The sequence below is a fragment of the Sturnira hondurensis genome, unplaced genomic scaffold, assembly GCF_014824575.4.
Source record: "Sturnira hondurensis isolate 20B ecotype Veracruz unplaced genomic scaffold, ASM1482457v3 Scaffold0017436, whole genome shotgun sequence".
NCBI classification, from domain to species: Eukaryota; Metazoa; Chordata; class Mammalia; order Chiroptera; family Phyllostomidae; genus Sturnira; species Sturnira hondurensis.
Window position 1 is genome coordinate 18,161,210 of NW_028090067.1, and position 22,888 is coordinate 18,184,097.

The 22,888-nt window shown below is 37.7% G+C and overlaps 1 long non-coding RNA gene and 1 pseudogene across 1 annotated transcript in view; one reads left to right on the plus strand and one right to left on the minus strand.

Moving 5' to 3' along the window:
* The window catches only part of LOC119002500 (uncharacterized), a 90,326-nt gene that overhangs the window by 15,136 nt on the left and 52,302 nt on the right, over positions 1-22,888 (plus strand). The gene's annotated exons all lie outside the window — the stretch shown is intronic.
* On the minus strand, positions 14,512-14,612 carry LOC119002573 (uncharacterized; annotated as a pseudogene).

Sequence of the window (22,888 nt, forward strand, 5' to 3'; positions counted from 1 at the left end):
GTCTCACATCTTAGTTCTTGCTTTAATCTGGCTTTACAATTTTCTTTCTATAATAAAGACTTTTGAGTTTTGCAAACTTTGTTATCATTTGTCATTTAGTTGTATATTATAATAGAATTGATACATCACTGGGTTAAAATATGTAATTTTCCTTACTAGTACATGTTCTATTTCTTGACTTTTATTTTGTGTTCTATTCCTTGATAACTACTTAGATTCTATGGCTTCTTTTTAATTTTGATTATTTTAATGATTTAAATTGGTGCTTGTTAAGTTTTTAAATCTATGTTCCTCCTTAATACATTGAGAAAATCTGCCCTAGCTGGTGTAGCTCAGTGGATTGAGCTCGGGCCCTGCGAACCACACGATTGTGGTTCGATTCCCAGTCAGGGCACATGCCTGGGTTGCAGGCCAGTTCTGGCAGGGGACTCACAAGAGGCAACCATACATTGATGTTTCTCTCCTTCTCTCCTTCCCTTCCCCTCTAAAGATAAATAAATAAAATCTTAAAAAAAATACATTGAGCTCTGGCTGGTGTAGCTCAGTGGATTGAGCGCGGGCCTGCGAACTAGAGGATCGCGGTTCAATTCCCAGTCAGGGCACATGCCTGGGTTGCAGGCTGGTTCCCTGCAGGCCAACTCCCAGCAGGGGATGCAGGAAAGGCAACCATTGATGTTTCTCTCCCATAAACATTGATGTTTCTCTCCCTCTCTCCTTCCCCTCTAAAGATAAATAAATAAATAAAATCTAAAAAAAAAAATACATTGAGAAAATCTCATGCCCCTTATTTTAAAACATAAAAAAGAAAAACCAAAGCATATTGACAGAAGTGTGCTTTTTTAACGTTACTGTCTTTATCCCATTCAGCTACCACCGTTTTGCCTAAGATCAATTGTAACATTGCTTCCAGAGAGAGGTTGATTTAAAATAATGTTGAAATGGTGTAAAATATTCTTAGCAATACAGTTGTAGATTTATAGATATTCAAAGTAGAATGTTTTAATAGTGATAAATTTTTAAAAGAAATTAATTAGTTCAAATTAATTTATTGAGACATTTTTTAGGAAAAAAGTTAAATATTTCAATGGAGGATGACATTTTAATAAAAACCCATTTTGGATTCTTAATCTCTCACAGGAAAGCTAATAGGATGCATTGAACACATATTATATAATGTCCCTGCAAAATCAGGAGCAGCACTTCACAGTCAAATACATTCGTATTTCATCATCCAAAGCAAGGACTATTCTTACTTTAGTAGGTAGACTGTAAATAGTCTCATGTCAGTTCAGGTCCGATTTTGCTGCCAGTTAAGTTCAGATCAAGTTTTGCCACAAAATGAATTAGAGAAGACTTCTGGTTTTCAGAAGTTTTTGGATTTTGGAACTGTGGCTAAGGGATTATGGACCTGTATTTACTTTCTTAGCTCTAATGTTTGGTTACTTTTGTTGCCTTCACACAATGAAACCTGCTTTCTTTTTTTTCTTCTACAGGATATGAGATTAAATCTCTTCTCTACAGGCCAGTTAATAGAAATTAGGACACCTCTTCACAAAGCTTGATACCTTAGGCAGCTGTCACAGTCATGTGACACTTCTCAGTTCACTGGCTTTGTTATCTTGTAGTTCCCTTCTCTCCATTCTTCTTTCAGAAGTGCTTTGTGGTAATAAGTAGTAAGGAAAAGAGATTTCAAATGTGCAATACTTCACATGGTATATATCCTATCTCATGTAACAAGGTTTCACAAGGAGTACCACGCTTCCTCTGAATTGACCCTTCCTATTACCAGCTTATGTGGTAGCTTAAAAAGTCTTTCTTAAACCCTGGCTGGTGTAGCTCAGTGGATTGAGCATGGGTCTGCGAACCAGACAATCACGGTTCGATTCCCAGTCAGGGCACATTCCTGGGTTGCAGGCCAGTTCCCGGCAGGGGCGAGCTCCCAGCAGGGGATGCATGAGAAGCAACCGTATGTTGATGTTTCTCTTCCTCTGTTCTTCTTCCCTTCCCCTCTAAAGATAAATAAATAACATATTTAAAAAAGTCTTTCTAAAAACAACATGCTTATGGTAAAACAAAAATTCAAATAGTATAGAAGCATAAATAAAAACTGGAAGCTTTCCCCTGTTCTTTTGCTCTTCTTACCCAAGTAGCTTTTGACCACTTGTTTGCTAGCTGTTCCATTTAGCTCCTTTTGGCTAATTTTTTTTTTAAATTTAGACATTACAGAAGATAGTTTAGGAAATTCTCTTTAAGCATTATAACTCGCCTTGGACTAATTTTGTGTTCGTTGTTTGTGAAACATTGCAGATGACCTTTTCTAACTGGCACATATTTTATTGCTAAAGCTGTTTGTTCAAACTGCATAGTTTTGAGGTATTAAACATTTTCAAATATTAATTGTTCTAAATTGTGTGTCTTGAGTATTATCCACATGCAGAAGTGGAAATACAATGACTTATTGGTTTATTTAGCAAAATAATTTCAAAAATCACACATAATATTTAACAGCGTGGACTTACTTTTAAGGAGCATTTTCTTTTAAAGAAAGCGGCGTGTTGGCTCATTCGCCAAGTCATTCTTAACCTAAGCATATAGGCAACACCATGCAGGTGTGGTCCCAGTGATGTCCCATGAACATTACAGAAATTGTTTATATTCTTAAAACCGTGATAATACGAGAGCACAATGCATCTAAGCATGAATGTTCTTCTGGAGAAAATGAAAATGTTTGTTTATGTGGAATACAGATTGTTTCAGTGTTTACTGCAAGAAATATAATAGAGTACTATGTCAAGAACTGGCTTCATAGTGGAGAGCTATAGGTTTCTGAGACATTCCAGAGAACTATCTTGAGATTGCTAGAAAAAAAAATAACAGCCACTTGTCCTGAGTTATAATGAGGCTGTTAGATGTACCCTTTGAAATGAGGGCATGCCTAATTAGTATTGGGTGAAATGTATTCAACTTAAGGTCAGTCTCAAATTATTTAGCTCAAATGCCTAAGTGGCATTTCCCACCTCCCCACCCAACCCTGCACATAGTATCTGTTTTTTCCTCAGTCATCATACCTAGTGCTGTATATGTGGGATAACAGAAATACATAATCATCAGTGTTCCAGGTTGTCTGTTTTCCAGCTTAGAGACTCAGACTCCTTGTTTTGGTGGAGTGTGGACAGACTGCTTTTTGTAAGTGAAGGTCAGGGACTCTCTGTCTTTCTTTGTCCTCTTGTCCTGGAACCTTGGTTGGGTTTCAGTACTCTGCATTGGACAGGAGCTTCTCTGACATGGCTGGAATTGTGGGGGCTAAACTAGAGATTTTTAAGCTTGTGGCAAAGCTTTGGCTGGTGGACTGTAGGAATTGAATGGCCTCTTTCCTTTCAGTGGGATTATGGAGGGGCTGGGAATGAGGGTCAATTGTGTAACAAAGAGCCTCTAGTCATTAACGAAAGGAAAAAATGATGAAGGGAAATTTGACTATAAAATAAATGTTGTAGAAATAAGTGGGAATAACATAAGAATAATAAATAAAAGTTTGTTATAAAGTCAGGTAAAGTGTCAAGTAGTAAAAAGCCAATTAGCAGATTAAAGAATAAAAATATCAAAATTTAAAATAGAGCTGATTATTTTAGTCAGTTAGATAGTGCTTAAAGAGTAATATAATTGGCCCTGGCTGCATTGGCTCAGTTGGCTGAGTATTATCTGGCAAACCAAAAGTTGGTGGGTTTGATTCCGGGTGAAGGCACGTGCCTAGGTTGCAGGTTTGGTCCCTCGTCAGGGCCTCTCTGAGAGGCAACCAATCAGTGTTTCTCTCACACTGATGTTTCTTTCCCTCTTTTCTCCCTCCTACTCCCTCTCTCAAAATATAAAATAAAATAAAAATAAACAAATAAAATGTTTATAAAGAGTAGTATATTTGTCCTCTATGATAGAAATAGTACATAATTCAAGCTAATAATTTAAGAATAAATAATGGATATAGATATGGAGGACCTTTATTTTTAGAGTATATGAAATCAGTACATTTAAAGAGAGTGAAGTATTTGTTATTATGAACTTCAGAAAAGGAATTAACATATATTAAGAGTATGCTTTGTAGCTAATGGAGATTTTAAATTTTATTTGCATTATTAAAGTAGTCAAGAGTTTCTGTTTTGTCTCATGTTAATTTTGGTAACATGCCTTTCAAGGAATTTGCCTATTTCATCAGAGTTGTCTGGTGTATTGCCATAAAGCTGTTCATAACATTTTTATTATTATTTTAATGCCTATAGTATTTGTAGTGGTATCCCTTTCTTAATTTCTGATATTGGTAATTTGCATTTTTCTTTTATTCTTTATTCTAGCTACAAGTTTTGTCCATTTTATTGGTATTTTCAAAGCACCAGTTTTAAATTTCATGGATTTTTCTCTATTTTGCTGGTTTATCTTTATTCATATTACTTGATTCAGATTTAATTGGCTCTTCCTTTTTTAGCTTCTTAGGAATGGAAACTTGGGTTATTGATTTCAAATCTTCCTTGTTTCCTAATGGAAATATTTTATGCTATAAATTTCCCTCTAAGCACTACTTAGCTATGTTCTGTAGCTATATTTTAAAAATATTTTATATTATTTTTATAAATATTTTTATATTTTTATATATTATTTTCTAAGTGGCCTTGTGATATTTTCTTTTACCCATGTGTCACATACCAATTTGTTTTTCTTAGTTTCTGAGTATTTCTGGATTTTCCAGATGTCTTTTGTTACTAATTTCTGATTTAAAATTCCATTGTGGTCATAAAACACATAAGATTTTAATTCTTTGAAATCTATTAAGACCTTTTATGGTCTTCTTTAGTGAATGTTCTAAGTGTACCTAAAAAGAATGTGTGTTCTGCTGTTCTTGGGTGTAGTGTGCTATTTGTGTTAATTAAATCAAGTTAGATATATTGTTGTTTCAAGTCTTGTATATCCTTACTGGTTTTCTTTCTATTTATTATATCAGTTTCTGAGAGGAGTGTTGAAATTTTGAACCATAATTGTGAATTTGTTGATTTCCTATTTCAGTTATGTTTATTTTTACTTCATGTTATTTTTGAACCTCTGTAATTAGATTATACACATTTAGGATTATGCCTTCTTGATAAATCAAGCCTTTATAATTATAAAATGTCTTGTTTTATCTTTGATAATATTCCTTGTCCTGAAGTGTACATTGTGTGTTTTTAATATGTTGCTCCAGCTATGTTTTATTCTTATTTTATTGTTGTTCTATTACGGTTGTGTACATCTCCAGCTTCCATATGACTAGTGTTTGCAGTGTATATATTTTTTCATTTCTTTAACTTTTAACCTAGTCTGTGTCTTTTTTTTTGTTTGTTTTTAGTGAGTTTATTTCAGATAGTAGATAGTCAGGTCTTTTGTTTTGTTTTTAAATCTAACCTACCATCTTTGCTTCTTAATTGAAGTGTTAAGACCATTTACATTTATAAGATTTTCAATATGGTTGCCTTTAATTCTGCCATTTTCCTCTTTGTTTTCTATTTATTCTATCTGTTTTCTATTTATTCTTTCCTCTTTTCCTGGTTTCTTTTTGATTACTTTCTTACTATTCCATTTCTTTTGTTGGTCTATTAGCTATAAATCTTTGTTTTATTTTTATAGTAGTTGCTCTAGGCTTTAAAATATGCATCTTCAGCCCTGGCTGGTGTAGCTCAGTGGATTGAGTGCGGGCCTGCGAACCAGAGGATCGCGGTTCGATTCCCAGTCAGAGCACATGCCTGGGTTGCAGGCCGGTTGGTTCCCTGCAGGCCAACTCCCAGCAGGGGACGCACGAAAGGCAACCATACATTGATGTTTCTCTCCCTCTCCTTCCCCTCTAAAGATAAATAAATAAATGAAATCTTAAAAAAAAAAAAATAAATAAATAAAATATGCATCTTCAATACCACCTGCTTTAAAATAGTGCGCCACTTTTTAGTGTAAAAACTATAAAGTACACTTTCATTTCCCTCTTATATTTTCAGGCTATTGTTATACCTTTTATTTCTACCTTTATTATAAATTCCACAATTCATTGTCACTGTTTTTGTTTTTAGTGAAATTTAAAAATCCGAAAAAGAAAAGACTTTTACATTTACCCATGTATTTGCTGCTTCCAGTCCCCTTCATTCCTCTTTGGAGATCTGAGTTTCCATATGTATCATGTTTCTTTAGCTTGAAAAGCTCCAACATTTCTTGTAGAAAAGATGTGCTGGCAATGAATTCTCTAACCTTTTGTTTATGGAAAAATGCCTTTATTTTGCCTCCATTTTTGAAGGCTATTTTTGCTGGTTATCAGATTTTAGATGGCAGTTTCCATCTTTCAGCCCTTTGAGGTGCCTTTCTGTTTTCATCTGTCTTGTACTATTTTTAATGGGAAGTCAGATGTCATTCTTATTTTTTTGTAAGATTTTATTTATTTATTTTTAGACAGAGGGGAAGAGAGGGAGACAGAAGAAGAGAAATATTGATATATGGTTGCTTCTCACATGCCCCCCCAACAGGAATCTGGCCTGTAACCCAGGAATGTGCCCTGACTAGAAATCAAACCTGTGACACTGAGCTCAATCCACTGAGCCACACCAGCCAGGGCCAAATATCATTCTTTATTCACCTCTCTATAATGTGTTCTTTTTTTCTGGCTGCTTTGTAAGATTTTCTCTAGCTAGTTTTCAACAATTTGATGATGATAGTATGCCTTTGGGTGGTTTTGGAGTTCTTAGAGCTGTGGGTTTAGAAATTTCAACAGATTGGGGAACATTTTAGCCATTATCTTTTTACACTATTTTTTCTCCGTTCCCCCTTTAGGCCTCAAAGTACACATTCAGATTAGTTGATATTGTTCTACTGGTCACTGAGCCTTTGCTCATTTTTTGGGTCAGTAGAACTTTTTTTTCTGTGGTGTCTGTTGTGCTCTTATGTCTATTATGCCATTAGGTTTAATCAGTGAAATTTTTATTTCAGTTAATTGTATTTTTCATCTCTAGAAGTTGTATTTGACTATTTTTATATCTTCTATTTCTTTCTCATTTTGTTGATGCTTTACTTTAAATTCCTTAACATATTTATAATTCTTTTAACACTCTTATCTGCTAATTCCATCATTTTTTGTTATTTCTTTATTTTTGGAAAATTGTAATCATTTAGCCCTGGCTGGTGTAGCTCAGTGGGTTGAGCATGGGCCTGCAAACTAAGGGATCATGGTTCAATTCCCAGTCAGGGCACATCCCACATGCCTGGGTTGCGGGCCAGTTCCTAGCAGGGGACGCACAGGAGGCAACCACACATTGATATTTCTCTCCCTCTCTCCTTCCCTTCCTCTCTAAAGATAAAGAAATAAAATGTAAAAAAAATAGGGTCAAACAGTATTTTAAAAATATATTCATTTATTTCCAGAGAAATGGGAAGGGAGGGAGAAATAGAGGGAGAGAAACATCAATGTGTGGTTGCCTCTTGTAGCCCCCTACTGGGATCTGGCCTGCAACCCAGGCATGTGCCCTGGCTGGGAATCGAACTGGTGACCCTTTGCTTCACAGGCCCATGCTCAGTCCACTGAGCTGCACCAGCCAGGGCTACTTGAAGATTTTTGATTAAGGTACTTTTTCAGTTTCTTAATAAAATTACTAATTAATCACTGATTAATACTACTGAAAAATCAGTGTGCATTTTTTAATGAAGACTTTTATTAAAGATCTCTATTTTATTTACTTTTTTAGTCTTTTAAAAAAAGATTTTATTTATTTTCAGAGAGATACATCAATGTGTGAGAGAGACATCAGTCAGCTGCCTCTCTCACATTCCCAATGGGCACCTGGCCCACGACCCAGGTGTGTGCCCTGATTGCAAATCAAACCGTGGACCTTTTAATTCATAGGCCAGTGCTCAGTCCACCCAGAGCCACATCAGCCAGGGTAAAAGGACTTTTTTTAAGCCTCTCCTTTATCCTGGATTCTCTGGTATGCTTCTAGGGGGAAGGTTTACAGAGCTTCCCAGGTAGTTCTGACTAGCAGAAAGATATGGGAAGCACTGCTTTGGACCAGTGCTTCCTGTCTTTTCCCACAGGGTGAACATGATAACCTTCGTGTTGGTAAGCAAGCCACATTAGTCTGCTACCAGAACAAAACTTCTTTGAAGTCTCCTGTTTTAACAAGGAAATTCCTGTAGAATTTATATTCTATTCAGTAAAATATTATTTTATTTTTAAAAGAATTTTATGGTTTTATTATTTATATTTAATCCCAAATCTAAGTGGAGTTTATTTTCTTATATAATATGAAGGGGGGGGGGCGTCTAATGATTTTTTTCCATTGGATAAACAGTTGTCCCCATGGCATTTATTAAACAATTTATCCTTTCTCCACTGACCTGAATGCCACCTTTATTGTACACCAAGTTCTGATGTACATATATGTAGGTCTGTTTCTAGGTTTTGCTCAGTTATGTATTCCTTTGTGAGACCATGCTATTTTAATAACTGTGGCTTTGGAGCATTTTTGTTAGACAGTTATCTAATAAACAATAACATTGAAGATCATAACTGTATCATCGTTGCCAGCTTCATCTCTTGCCACTCACCCAAAATCTACTCCTTCAAAATCTGGTCATATCCACACCTTTGTGCAAGTCATTCTCTTTGCCTGCCTTCTTCCAATATGGTTAATTTGTCCTTCAAGATCAGCAAAGGTTATCTTTTCTGTGAAGCTTTCCCAGATCCCCACTAGGCTGGTAAAAAAAATAAAAGCCGCCTTTATGCCTTCAGTGCCTTCATAGAGCTTCATGCATAACGTTCTCCCAGTGTTTCATCTTTTGTCTCTCATTCACAGTTTCTAGCAAATGCTATTCATTGCACTCAGTGTTTTAAAATAAAAAACGGAGGAATTCTTCGCAGTGTCCTGGGTACACAGTGCGCCTTTGAGTGCCTGCATAGTTGTTTGCACATACTGTTTCCTCAGACTGTACCACCTAGCAATTTCCTGCTTAAAATTTCAGACTCTGCTCAGGGATCACCTCTGGAGGAGCTCTTTGCCTTTCTCCTCGTCAGAATTCCTGCTTACTTCCATCATACCATGTGCATGCTTCTGCTGTAGCATTTTTCTTAGTGCTCTGTAGGATAGTACACATCTGTAAGTATAGTGCTATTTAGTGGTTTAGCTTCAGAATTAAATAGCCTTGGTTTTATACCTGATTTTACCACTTTCTGGCTTTGGAACCTGCTATCAATTACTGAACCTTTATAAGCCTCAGTTTCCTTAGTTGCAAGAAGGGGATTATAATAGTTCCTTGTAGGGTTGCGGCAGAACTGAGACAGTCTCTTTGAAATGCTTAGCCCTATATCCAGAACATAGGTGGCCCTAAATAAATACTACTTCTTATTATGTCTGTCTCCACTAGACTTGCGTAAGACTTTCTGTTATTTATCTCTGAAACCCAATACTTAGCACAGTGCTTGGCAAGGAGTGGACTGATGAATAAATTACCAACTGTCCTCAAAACTCTTTCCTCTTTGCTTCTTTTTTCTTAGTTGTGTTGTCGACTTTACTTTCCTTCTCATCGAAAACACAAAATGTGTTGAGTATTTATCTTAAGCCAGGTACTCTGCAAGGCTCTAGTTGAAAAAGAGAAAAGGTATAGTCTCTCTCCCTTGGAGCTTCCAGTCTAGCAGGGGAAGTAGTAAAAACATAAAAGAAAAATACTAAAATCTGTGGTCTCACAATACTGTTTGCCCTACTTTTGTTTATATTTGTAAATTTTTCAAAGTTATAAAGTAAATATATAAGTAATTATAAAATATTATTTGCTATGAAGAAAATAAATAAAGGCTACGTCAGGAATTTTCAGGAAGGACCATCATAAATCAGATGATCTGGGGCGTGCACATTTAAGGTGAGGCTCAATTGATAAGGAGCCAGTCAGAGGTGAGAGTATTCCTCGGGGAGGGCGTAGCATGTGCCAAGCTGCAGGAGAACAAGTCTTGCCGTAGTCAAGAAACTGAAAGGTCAATGTGGCTGTATTAGAGTGAGGAAGAATAGAGGGACATGATGTTAGAAAGCAGATAAGCAGAGTCCATATCATCTCTTGAGTTTAGATTTTATTCCTGCTGCATTGTGATGCTGTTGAAGACCTATAAGCAGGGAACAAGATGATCTAATTTACTTTTTTAAAAAGATGTGTATCAAAGGTGACAAGGATGGAACAGAGATACCAGTCGAGAAGCTATTGCAGTAGTTTAGGCAAGAAATGTTAATAGCAAAAGAGATGGAGAGAGATTAATACATTTGAGATGGAGAGAGATTAATACATTTGAGATATATTTTGAGAATAGTCAGTGGGACTTGCTAATAGATAAGAAGTGGAAGAGGGGACAGAGGAACCAAGATTAATGACTCGAAAGCCAAATATTATGTTACTTACTGAAACTCAGGGATGTTTTGGGAAGAAAGTCAAGAGTTAAAATTTTATTATATTAAGTTTGAGATGTCCAAGTAGAAGTATCAAGTAAGTTATTGAATAAAACAGAACTAGTTTAAGGAAAGTTCCAGGCTACATATGTAAATTTGAAAGTTTCACTATTAAGGGTAATAATTAAAACCATGAGAATTAATGATGTCATTTAAGGAGATAATAAAGAAGAGGGGGCTTGGTGTTAAGTTCTGAATTACTTAACATTTAAAGGGTAGGTCAACAGGGTGAAGATGAGAAAGAAGAAAGAGTCAGTATCACAGATAAAAAATCAGGAGAGTGACGTGCCACAGAGGCCCTGTATACCAGCCAATGCTCAGAACAGTGCCTGAGTCAATAATCACTATTTGAATGAAATCAAGAGATTATTTCAAGAAGGAGGGAATGATTAACCCAATTTGCTGCTGAGAGGCCCAGTGAGATGGGGGCATAGACTAGTTTTAGATTGGCAGGATGGGTATTGTTGGTGAGAGACACACAAGTCATATTGGAATGGATTGAACAGAGCATGCATGGGTGGTAAGAAAGTACAAATAGCTTTTTTTTTTTTTTTTTTACTGCTTTAACAAAGTTTGGCTGTGAAGGGAGTAGAGAAATGGAGTAGTACCTAAAGGAGGGTATGGGGTACAAGAAGAATTTTTGTTCTCAAGAAGGGACATATTAGAGCTTAAATATATGCAGATGGGAATGATCCAGGAAGGAGTGGGTGATGATTGATGGAGGGAAAATAAGGGATAATTATGAGATTGGAGTTTATGAGTAGGGAAGAAGGACTGGGATCAGGAGTGTGAGTGGAAGAATTGTTCTTCAAAAGGAGGAGGAGGGTCACTTCTGTTGAAACAAGGAAAAATAGGTGAAACTTCAGGAAGGTTTGTATAATTGGTCATGGGAAAATGGCAGACTTTTAGGTTTAGACTTTTTGGTTCTCCATAAGAGTCGAGGACATTAGCTAAAAGGGACAGGAGGATTATAGAGGAGGGGGAAATGGGTAAGAAAGAACCTTCTTGGAGAGGGGAGGAATCAGAAAGCCAGTTTATTAGTGAAATGCAGTATGATTGCCAGTTAAGACTGAGTGCCTATTGACTGAAATCCAACAGAGAGTGGAGCATGTGCCATTGTTCCCTCAAACCCCGCCCCCACATTGAGTGTCACAAGGCAGTGACCTGGGTTGCCTGCCCTGGTGAACACCTAAGGCTCCACTCCTCATACGTAACAGGCACATCAAGACGACCAAAAAAAAAAAAAAGGCCCAAACAGAACAGATCAAAGCTCCAGAGCAAATACAACTAAGCAACAAAGAGATAGCCAACCTATTAAATGCACAGTTCAAAGCACTTTCTGGTGATCAGGATGCATTCTGGTGATCAGGATGCTCTCAGAATTGGTTGACTTTGGTCGCAAATTAGATGAAAAAATGAAGACTACACTAAGTGAAATGAAGGAAAATGCACAAGGAGCCAATACTGATGGGAAGAAAACTGGGACTCAAATCAATGGAGTGGACCAGAAGGAAGAAAGAAACAACCAAACAGAAAAGAATGAAGAGACAAGAATTATCTTTAAATGTTCCAACATCTGAATTATAGGAGTACCAGAAGGGGAAGAGGAAGAGCAACAAGTGGAAATCTTATTTGAACAAATAACAAAGGAGAACTTCCCCGGTCTGGCAAAGGAAATAGACTTCCAGGAAATCCAGGAAACTCAGAGAATCCCAAAGAAGTTGGACCCAAGGAGGAACATACCAAGGCACATCATAATTACATTAGCCAAGATTAAAATGAAGGAGAGAATCCTAGAAGCAGCAAGAGAAGAGATAAGGAGACAGTCACCTACAAAGGAGTTCCCATCAGACTGTCAGCTGATTTCTCAAAAGAGACCTTACAGGCAAGAAGGGGCTGGAAAGAAGTATTCCAAGTCATGAAATCCAAAGACCTACATCCAAGATTGCTCTATCCAGCAAAGCTTTCATTTAGAATGGAAGGGCAGATAAAGTGCTTCTTAGATAAGGTCAAGTTAAAGGAATTCATCATCACCAAGCCCTTATTATATGAAATGTTAAAGAGATTTATCTAAGAAAAAGAAGATAAAAAATAGGTACACTAAAATGACAGCAAACTCACAGTTATTAACAACCACACCTAAAACAAAACCAAAAACAAACTAAGCAAACAACTAGAACAGGAACAGAACCACAGAAATGGAGATCACATGAAGAGTTATCAACAGGGGAGTGGGAGGAAGAGAGGAGGGGGAAAGGTACAGAGAATAAGTAGCGTAGATGAGAGGTAGAAAATAGGCAGGGAGAAGGCAAGAATAGTATGGGAAATGTAGAAGCTAAAGAACCTATGACACATGGACATGAACTAAAGAGGGGGAAAGTGAGTGGGACAGGGTATGTAGGGTGGAGGGGAATGAAGGGGGGAAATGGGACAACTGTAATAGCATAATCAATAAAATATACTTTAAAAAAAGATTGAGTGCCCGTTTAGTGACCTTGATTTTATGCTGAACATACCTGCCTAGTTGAATGCTTTTTCTTCAGTTTTTGGTATGGATAAGGCAGTTTCTTGAGTTCTGCGATTATAGAGTTTGAAAGAGACCTTAGAAGAGAGTTGACGGTTCTTGTAAGAGAGTGTTTATAATTCTTAACTGTGAAGTCTAAGCTAGATAAAAAAACAAAGGAGAGGGAAGATGGGCTTAGGGGATTGAAGGTCTCATGGCAATTTAAATGTTGTTTTCATGGGGCACTTGAGCAAGTGAACTAGAAGGATCCAATAATGGATTGAGTTTGGAGGAGATGCAAGACAGATTGAGTTTGGTGTAACAGTGGGAAGGTGCAGTTGAGGCAGAGTGAAGGAAAAGGTCCTTGGAGTTGAGCAGTTCACAGAATTGAGAGACCAGGATATTTGGCCTCATTTGGTCACTCATTTGGACAGTGAAGTTTTATTGAGTGTGATGATTAATTGTGCTAGCAAATTTAACACTGAGCCAGATGTGTTAAAATATCATTAATAGGTATTCTGCAGAGAATTAAATTGAGTTCTGGGCTAGAAAGAGGGTAGATGACTTCTTCAGATGCAGTGGCCAGGGAAGCCCTCCTCGAGGAGGTGACATTTACGGTAAATGAATATGGTCTGAATGATATGATGATGAGTGGAGACAATAATCCAGGTAGAGGGAAAAGCTCTAAATTGAATATAAACCTCTTATCTTTGAGGAACAGAAGGAGGACAGTAAAGTTGGAGCTTATTGGACCCAGAAAAGGTGAAATTAAATGAGAGTGGTGCTCAGTGGGAGCCAAATGTTGAAGGGTCATGGTCAGGAACTTAAGTTCCATGATGTACTAGCCAGCCTTCAAGATAGCCCTGATGATCCTCACCTCCTGTGTCCATGCCTTTGTGTAATCCTCACATTAAATAGGACTGACCCATGTGACCAATAGCGTACTGAAGCAATGATGGAGTGTGATTTCTGGTGCTAGGTCACAAAAGGCATTGCAGCTTCTGCCATGCTCTCTTCCCTTCCCTCTGAGGAAAGGCAGCCTGCTATATTGGGAGGAGGACACTCAAGTAGCCTGTGGAAAGGTTCATGTAGAGAGGAACTGACATCATTGGCTAACAGTCACCCAGTGGGGGAGCCATTGCAGAAGGGGGTCCTCTAGCCCTAGACAGACCTTCCCATGACTGCAGCCTCTCACACATACTTTATTTGTAAATAAAGGTATATGTCTTTCTGGTATATGTCTTTAAAATGTAAGGACTTTTGAAAAAATAAGCATAATCTCATTATCACATCTAAAAGATTAGTAATTCCTTAATAACACTAGAAAGAAATCAGTATTCAGATTTTTCCTGATTTTGTATAGTTGGTTCATTTGCATCAGGATCCAAACAAAGATTAGTGTACTATTTGGTTGATTTGTCTTTTTATGTGTGTATATTTGTTTTTAATCCTCACCTGAGGACACCCTCACTGATTTTAGAGAGAAGGAAAGAAACATCGATCAGTTGCCTCCTGTACATGCCCCCCCAAAATATGGAACACTTCACGAATTTGCATGTCATCCTTGTGTAGGGGGCATACTAATCTCTGCATTGTTCCAGTTTTAGTATACGTACTGCGGAAGGGGCATAGGTTCATGTTTTTTTAAATCTTTACCCCAGGATGTGCTGATACTAGATTTTAGAGAGAGGGGAAAGGAGGGAAAAAATACTGATGTGAGAGAGAAACATCAGTTGGTTTCCTCTCATTTGGTAACTGGGGACCAAACCTGAAACCTAGGCATGTGCATTAACCTGATTGTTAATCCAGTCTGCAACCTTTCAGTTTATGGATGATGCTCTAATAAATTGAGCTGCTCCTGCTAGGGTGGTTGATATTTTTTTTAAATTTCTTTTTATCTCTAGAATCCCCTCTTTTCTTTTTTAAATTATGTTTATTTTTAAATTTTATTCTTTTATCTTTAGAGGGAAAGGGAAGGAGAGAGGGAGAGAAATATCAATGTATGGTTGCCTCTCGCATGTCCCCAGCTGGAAACTGGCCTGCAACCCAGGCATGTGCCCTGACTGGGAATCGAACTGCGATCCCTTAGTTTGAAGGCCTACGCTCAATCCACTGAGCTACACCAGCCAGGGCCACAACTTTTTTTTTAATTTAATATTTTATTTATTTATCTTTAGAGGGGAAGGGAAGGAGAGAAGGAGAGAAATATCAATGTATGGTTGCCTCTCGCATGTCCCCAGCTGGGAACTGGCCTGCAACCCAGGCATGTGCCCTGACTGGAAATGGAACTACGATCCCTTAGTTTGAAGGCCTACGCTCAATCCACTGAGCTACACCAGCCAGGGCTTAAATTATGTTTTATTGATTACACCCTTAAAAGTTGTCACAATTTCCCCCTTGACCCCCCTCCATCCAGCAACCCCCTCCCTCAGGCAGTACCCCCACTATTGTTCATGTCCATGGTGTAAGTTCTTTGGCTACTCCATTTCCTCTACTGTACTTTATATCCCCTGGCTATTCTGGAAAAACTTGTTTGTACTTCTTAATCCCCTCACCTCTTCAGCCTTACCCCCATACCCCGCTCCCATCTGGCAACCGTCAAAATACTCTCCATATCCATGATTCTGTCTCTGTTGTTGTTTGCTTAGTATGTTTTTTATATTCAGTTGTTTATGGATATGCATTTATTGCCATTTTATTTTTCATAGTTTTGGTCTTCCTATTCTTAAATAAGTCCCTTTAACATTTCATATAATGTTTGGTGATGATGAACCATTTTAGCTTTTTTTCTTGTCTGGGAAGCTCTTTATCTGCCCTTCAGTTCTAAAGAAGGGCGGAAGACTATGCTGCTTTATCCCACAAATGATAGCTTTGTGGGATAGAGCAGTCTTGACTGTAGGTCCCTGCTTTACAAAACTTTGAATATTTCTTGCCAGTCTCTTCTAGCCTGGAAAGTTTCTTTGGAGAAATCAGCTGAGTTTTATAGAAACTCCCCTGTAGGTAACAACTGCTTTTCTCTTGCTGCTTTTAAGATTCTCTCTTTATCTTTAACCTTTGGCATTTTAATTATCATGTATTCTTGGAGTGGGCCTTTTTTCATCCATCTTGTTCGGGACTGTGCTTCTTGGACTTGCATGTCTATTTCCTTAACCAAATTAGGGAAGTTTTTTTCATTATTTTTTCAAATAGATTTCCATTTTCTTGCTCTTTCTTTTCTCTTTCTGGCACCTCTGTAATGTGAATGTTGGAGTGCTTGAAGTTGTCCAAGAGGCTGCTTGTACTGTCCTCCTTTTTTTGGATTCTTTCTTCTTGTTTTAATTAGTTGTTTTTTGCTTCTTTCTGTTTCACATCCTTAATTTGATTCTTGGCTTCATCCATTCTACTGTTGTTTCCCTGTAAATTGTTTTTTAAAATTTCAATTAGTGTATCCTTTGTGTCTGACTGGATCCTTCCTTTTTATGCTGTTGAGGTCCTCATTAAGTTCCTTGAGCATCCTTATAACCAGTGTTTTGAACTCTGCATCTGATAGATTGCTTGTCTTCATTTTTAGTTATTTTTCTGGACTTTTGATCTGTTCTTTCATTTGGGCCATGTTTCTTTGTCTCCTCATTTTGGCATTTTCTCTGTGTATTAGATAGAGCTGTTACGACACCCTGTCTTGGTAGCATAGGAGGGGGGATCTAGAGATAAAAAGAAATTTAAGTAATGTATCAACCAAAATGCTATAATAATAATATTCTTTAAACACTACCTAATTTTTATGTAGCTAGAAATATGAAAGGCCATTAACATTTATCTTCACTAGACATAATGAATAAAGTATAGTAGACAGAGAACACAAGATTTAAAAGGGAAGTTAAAACTTTATTAATAAGACTTCCGCCAAGATGGAGGCATAGGTGGAAACACTGTGCCTTTTCCCACAACCAAGTTTAAAGACAACAAACGTTTAATAAACAAAAATGCAGCCAAAACACAGAAAATTGAACTATACAGAAGTCCGACAACAATGAACCATTCCACGGGACCGGTAAGAGGGGCAGAGCCAGCAGTGGAGCAGGGTCAGGTAGGAAAGATCCCTCAACCCAGGTGCCCAGGCAGCCATGGACGGATCCCAGGTGTGGGGTGGCAATGGGTGGACCCGGCGAGGGCGCAAGGTGGCAGGCTGACTGCGGTCACGCATTCGAGAGCAGATAAATTAGGCAAAGGAGTGAGCAGTGAGACAGACTGCACAGGCCCCAGTGGCGGAAAGCAGCAGAGGGAACCGCCCTTGCTCCTCTTTGACCCTGCTCCCACATACAGCGTCACAACCCAGTGACTGAGTTGCCCCACCCTGGTGAACACCTAGGGCTCCGCTCCTCATACATAACAGGCACGAACAGTCCAAAATATGGCTCAAGAACTCAAAGCCCCAGAGCCAATATCTCTAAGCGACCAGGAAATAGCGAACCTCTCAGATGCACAGTTCAAAACACTGGTGATCAGGATGCTCACAGAACTGGTTGGTTTTAGTCACAAATTAGAGGAACATATGAAGGCTAAACTAATTGAAATGAAGGGGAAATGCACAGGAAACCAATAGTGATGGAAAGGAAACTGGGACTCAAATCAAGGGAGTGGATCAGAAGGAAGAACGAAACATCCAACCAAAAAAGAAGGAAGAAACAAGAATTCAAAAAAAACCAAGGAGAGGCTTAGGAACCTCCAGGACATCTTTAAACATTCTAACATCCAAATTATAGGGATACCAGAAGGGGAAAAGAAACAGCCACAAGTAGAAAACTTATTTGAACAAATAATAAAGAAGAACTTCCCCAATCCGGCAAAGGAAATAGACTTCCAGGAAATCCAGGAAGCTCAGAGAGTCCCAAAGAAGTTGGATCCAAGAAGGAACACACCAAGGCACATCATAATTACATTAGCTAAGATTCAAATGAAGGAGAGAATCCTACAAGCAGCAAGAGATAAGGGGATAGTCACCTACAAAGGAGTTCCCATCAGACTGTCAGCGTATTTCTCAAAAAAGAGACGTTACAGGCAAGAAGGGGCTGGAAAGAAGTATTCCAAGTCGTGAAATCCAAAGACCTACATCCAAGATTGCTCTATCCAGCAAAGCTTTCATTTAGAATGGAGGGACAGATAAAGTGCTTCTTAGATAAAATCAAATTCAAGGAGTTCATCATCACCAAGTCCTTGTTATATGAAATGTTAGGGGGACTTATCTAAGAAGGAGGAGATAAAATATATGAACAGTGAAAGGACAGCAAACTCACAGTTATTGATAACCGCACCTAAAACAAAAGCAAACTAAGAGGACAGCTGGATCAGGAGTGGAACCATAGAAATGAAGAAGAACACATGGAGGGTTAGCAACAGGGTAGTGGGAGGAGGAGAAGGGGGGAGAAGGTATGGAAAATAAATGGCATAGACGGTAGATATAAAATAGGGGGTGGGTGGGAATGGTAGAGGAAATGTAGAATCTGGAGGACTTGAGACACGTGGTCATGGACTGAATGGGGGAATGGTGGGGGAGGGGTGTGCAGGGTGGAGGGGAATGAAGGGGGGGAGTGGGACAACTGTAATGGCATAATCAATAAAATATATTTTTAAAAACTTTATTAATATTTTTTTATCTAAAGCCTTCATTTTCCTATTTCTCTGCAAACAATTGAACAAAAACAATCTATACTTTTACATTAAGAAATAGAGTAGCCCTGACTGGGTTGTTCATTTAATTGCAGTGTTGTTCTGTGCACCAAAAGGTCTGGGTTTTTTCCCCAGTCAGGGTACATATCTATGTTGCAGGTTTGATCTCTGCTCTCGATGTGTACAGAAGGCAACTGATCAATGTTTTTCTTCACATCTCTCTCTTGCTCACTCACCTGCTCACTCTCTCTGATTCTCTCACTTCCCCCTCACCCTCTCTCTCACCTCCCTTCTTCTCTAAAAAAAAAATCTTTGGGGGAGAATATTTTCTTAAAGTTATTTAAATAATAAAAATAATAGTATTTTTTATTCATATGAACTCAAAGTAAAAGGTGACCTTTTCTGAACTCTATGTTGATTCTGATAAGCATCTATTTACCAGACTTCTCTATAACACAACCAAGCACCCAAAATTCACATACAACCAAACACTGAAAATTCAAATATAGCCTTTCCTACTGAAAGAAACCAAAGCTCCTCAAAGAAATGGCTGATTCAGGACTGGAACAGAATATGTACAAGATGAGCCTAGACATCTTGTTACATCAAAAAGCAAGGATCCTATAAAAAGTCTAGAAGTCAAGAGGCCTGATGAAGAGGCTCCTCCCACTAGTTAAGACTGGGACACTATGAAGTCTCAAAAATAATCACTGCAGTGGGTTCATATCTATGAAATATGTTAAAAATCTGTGAGTTTGTAATGACATTAAAAAAAAACCAAATTGGTCTCCTTTGGGTGATGCTAAGAAACCAACTTAAACTTGAAAACTGGTGAGGGAAAGAGTCAAGCATTTAACCTACCTTTCTGAATGAAGTGTGCCTAAGATAAACCACAGAGTTGAAATGGGGAAGTTTCTCTAGCTAGTTAATGAAGACAAATGACAATTAGGATATCACCATTTTGTAACATTAAAAAAGCCCTGGCTGGTGTGGCTCAGTGGATTGAGCATGTGCCTGCAAATCAAAGAATCACTGTTTGATTCCCAGTCAGGGCACATGCCTGGGTTGCAGGCCAGTTTCCAGCAAGGAACACAAGAGAGACAACCATACATTGATGTTTCTCTCCCTCTCTCCTTACCTTCCCCCTCTAAAGATAAATAAATAAAATCTTTAAAAAACACAACAAATAAGTTGTAAAGGAAAAACACATCAAACCAAACAAACAACTTCATCTGACATTTATTAGGCAATTGGAAATTTGAATACTCACTGGTTACTTGGGATTATATTCATATTTTTTATGGATTGACTTGACAGAAACATCAGTTTGTTGTTCCATTAATGCACTCACTGCTTGTTTCTTTTTTGTAATGCTCACCTGGGGATATGTTTATTTTAGAGAGAGAAAAGAGAGAGACAGACAAACATCCGTGTGAGAGGAACATCAGTCAGTTGCCTCCCATATGCGCCCTGACTGGGGATTGGTGCACATACCACAACCTAGGTATGTGCCCTGACTGGGAATCAAACTCATGACCTTTCAGTGGTGCTCCAACCAACTGAGCCACACCAGCCAGGGCTATTATTTATATTTTTAAGGTAATAGTAGTATTGTGAATGTTCAAAAGTTATAATATATTAGAGATAAATACTGATGTGTTTATCAATGAAATGGAATCACTTGAAAACTAACACAGAGGCAGGGAGACAAATGTGAATTGGATACAGATGGAACAGTGTGGGTCAGGAGTTAACAGTTATTTAAACTGATGATGAAAACACATGAAGGTCAATTTTATTATTGTGTCTACTTTTGTGTTTAAATTTTTCCATAATAAAAAGATTTTAAATCTCACCTAAGAATTCATGACCATAAACTTACCTGTGTATGGATATGAAACTTGAATGCATACTCTCTGTAGCATGAAACACTCATGCTAGTTTACTTTAAACTGTTCTTGAGTTAGTAGTGCCTTCAGGGACCTGCCAGAGCAACACAAATATTCTCAGAAGAAAGAAAAAAAAAACTATTTAGTTCTCAAAAAAGTCCCACAAATAAAATTTTATAGCAGAGAAACCCATGATGAAAAAAATCACAAAACACTTAGGAAACAAGTAACAATGAGGAAGCAAGTCAGCAGAAACAGCAAAAATCATCCAATTTGAAAAGACTCTACAGTATTGTAATGACTGGAAACTGAACATAGAATAAAAATAACATTTAAAGAAATGAAAGCAGAGATTAGAAGTGTAACTAGGTAACTGAGACCATCAGAATTAACCAGGTTGAGCCCTGGCCGGGTAGCTCAGTTGGTTAGTGTCATCCTAATATGCCAAGGATGGGAGTTTGATCCCTGATCAGAGCACATATGAGAACCAACCAATGAATGTGTAAATAAGTGGAACAACAAATTTCTCTCTCTCTGTCACCCTCCCTTCTTCCCCTCCCTCTCCCTCCCTTCTTCCCCTCCTTCTCTCTGAAATCATTAAATTAAAAAAAGAAAGAAATTAACCAGGTTGAAAGTTCCATATGTCATGGTTGAGTTTTTCAGTCCTGTGTGTCACTGGAAAGCCATTTGATTAGCAGTTAAAAGAATAATAATAACGGCATATTTGAAAAAAGAACCACTTCAGAAATAAAGAGCATGATTATTGAGCCTAGTAGTTATTTAACGAACAGCAGATTATGCACATAGAATTAGTGAATTGGAAGATAGAGATAAAGAAATCACCTACATGAAACCCAGGGAGACAAAGAGAAAATAGAAAGATAAAGGTGCATGGAAGATACAACAAGGTCTAAAATAACATCTAATCAGAGTTCTAGAAGGAGATAATAGAAAAATTGGGGGCAAGGCAGTATTTGAAGGGATAATGACTAAGATTTTCTAAAATTGATTACAAACCCGAATTCTCTGAATTAGGAAATTCAAGCAGTATAAAGAAAGAGAAATGTCCCCTAGATACATTGGCAAATATAAGATCTTAATTGTGGCAAGGAAGAGAAAGCCCACTATTCTCAGATTACCAAATAATAGCTGACTTCTCATTAGCAACAATGGAAACCACAAGACAGAATGTTGTTGTCAAAGTAGCAAGAGAAAAATAACCATCTTTAAGAATGATGACAAAATCAAAACATTTTGAAATAAAGGCCTTTTTTATGTTGAATGGAGGAAAATACTAGAGTGTTTTTGAGCTTCGATTTATTATGCAGTAGTTAAGAGCTAGGGTTTGGAGTTAGAATTCTTTTTTTACTTCATTTTTTTCTTTTTTAAAATATATTTTATTGATTATGCTATTATAGTTGTTCCTTTTTTTCTCCCTTTTATTCCCCTCTGCCCTGCACACCCCTTCCGTCAGCATTCTCCTGCCTTAGTTTATGTCCATGGGTTGTACATACTAAGTTCTTTGGCTTCTACATTCCCTATACTATTCTTAATCTCCCCCTGTCTCCTTTGTACTTACCATTTATGTTTCTTATTCCCTGTACCTTTTCCCTGTTCTCTCTGCTCCACCTTCCCGCTGATAACTTTGCATGTGATCTCAATTTCTGTGATTCTGTTCCTGTTCTAGTTGTTTGCTTCCTTCATTTTTGTTTTTGTTTTTTCAGGTTCCGTTGTTGATAGTTGTGAGTTTGTTGTTATTTTACTGTTCTCAGTTTTTGCTCTTCTATTTCTTAGATAAGTCCCTTCAGAATTTTTTATAATAAGGGCTTGGTGATGATGAGCTCCTTTAACTTGACCTTATCTGAGAAGCACTTTATCTGCCCTTCCATTCAAAATGATAGCTTTGCTGGATAGAGTAATATTGGATGTAGGTCCTTGCCTTTCATGACTTTGAATACTACTCTCCAGCCCCTTCTTGCCTGCAAGGTCTCTTTTGAGAAATTAGCTGGTAGTCTTATGGGAACTCCGTTGTAGGTAACTGTCTCCTTTTCTCTTGCTGCTTTTAAGATTCTCTCCTTATCTTTCATCTTGGGTAATGTGATTATGATGTGCCTTGGTGTATTCCTCCTTGGGTCCAACTTCTTTGGAATTCTCTGAGTTTCCTGGACTTCCTGGAAGTCTGTTTTCTTTGCTAGATTGGGGAAGTTCTGCTTCATTATGTTTTCAGCTAAGTTTTCAATTTCTTGCTCTTCCTCTTCTCCTTCTGGCACTCCCTGTGATTCAGATGATGGAATGTTTAAAGTTGTCCCAGAGGTTCCTAAGCCTCTCATTTTTTTGAGGAGAGATTCTTGTTTCTTCATTCTGTACTG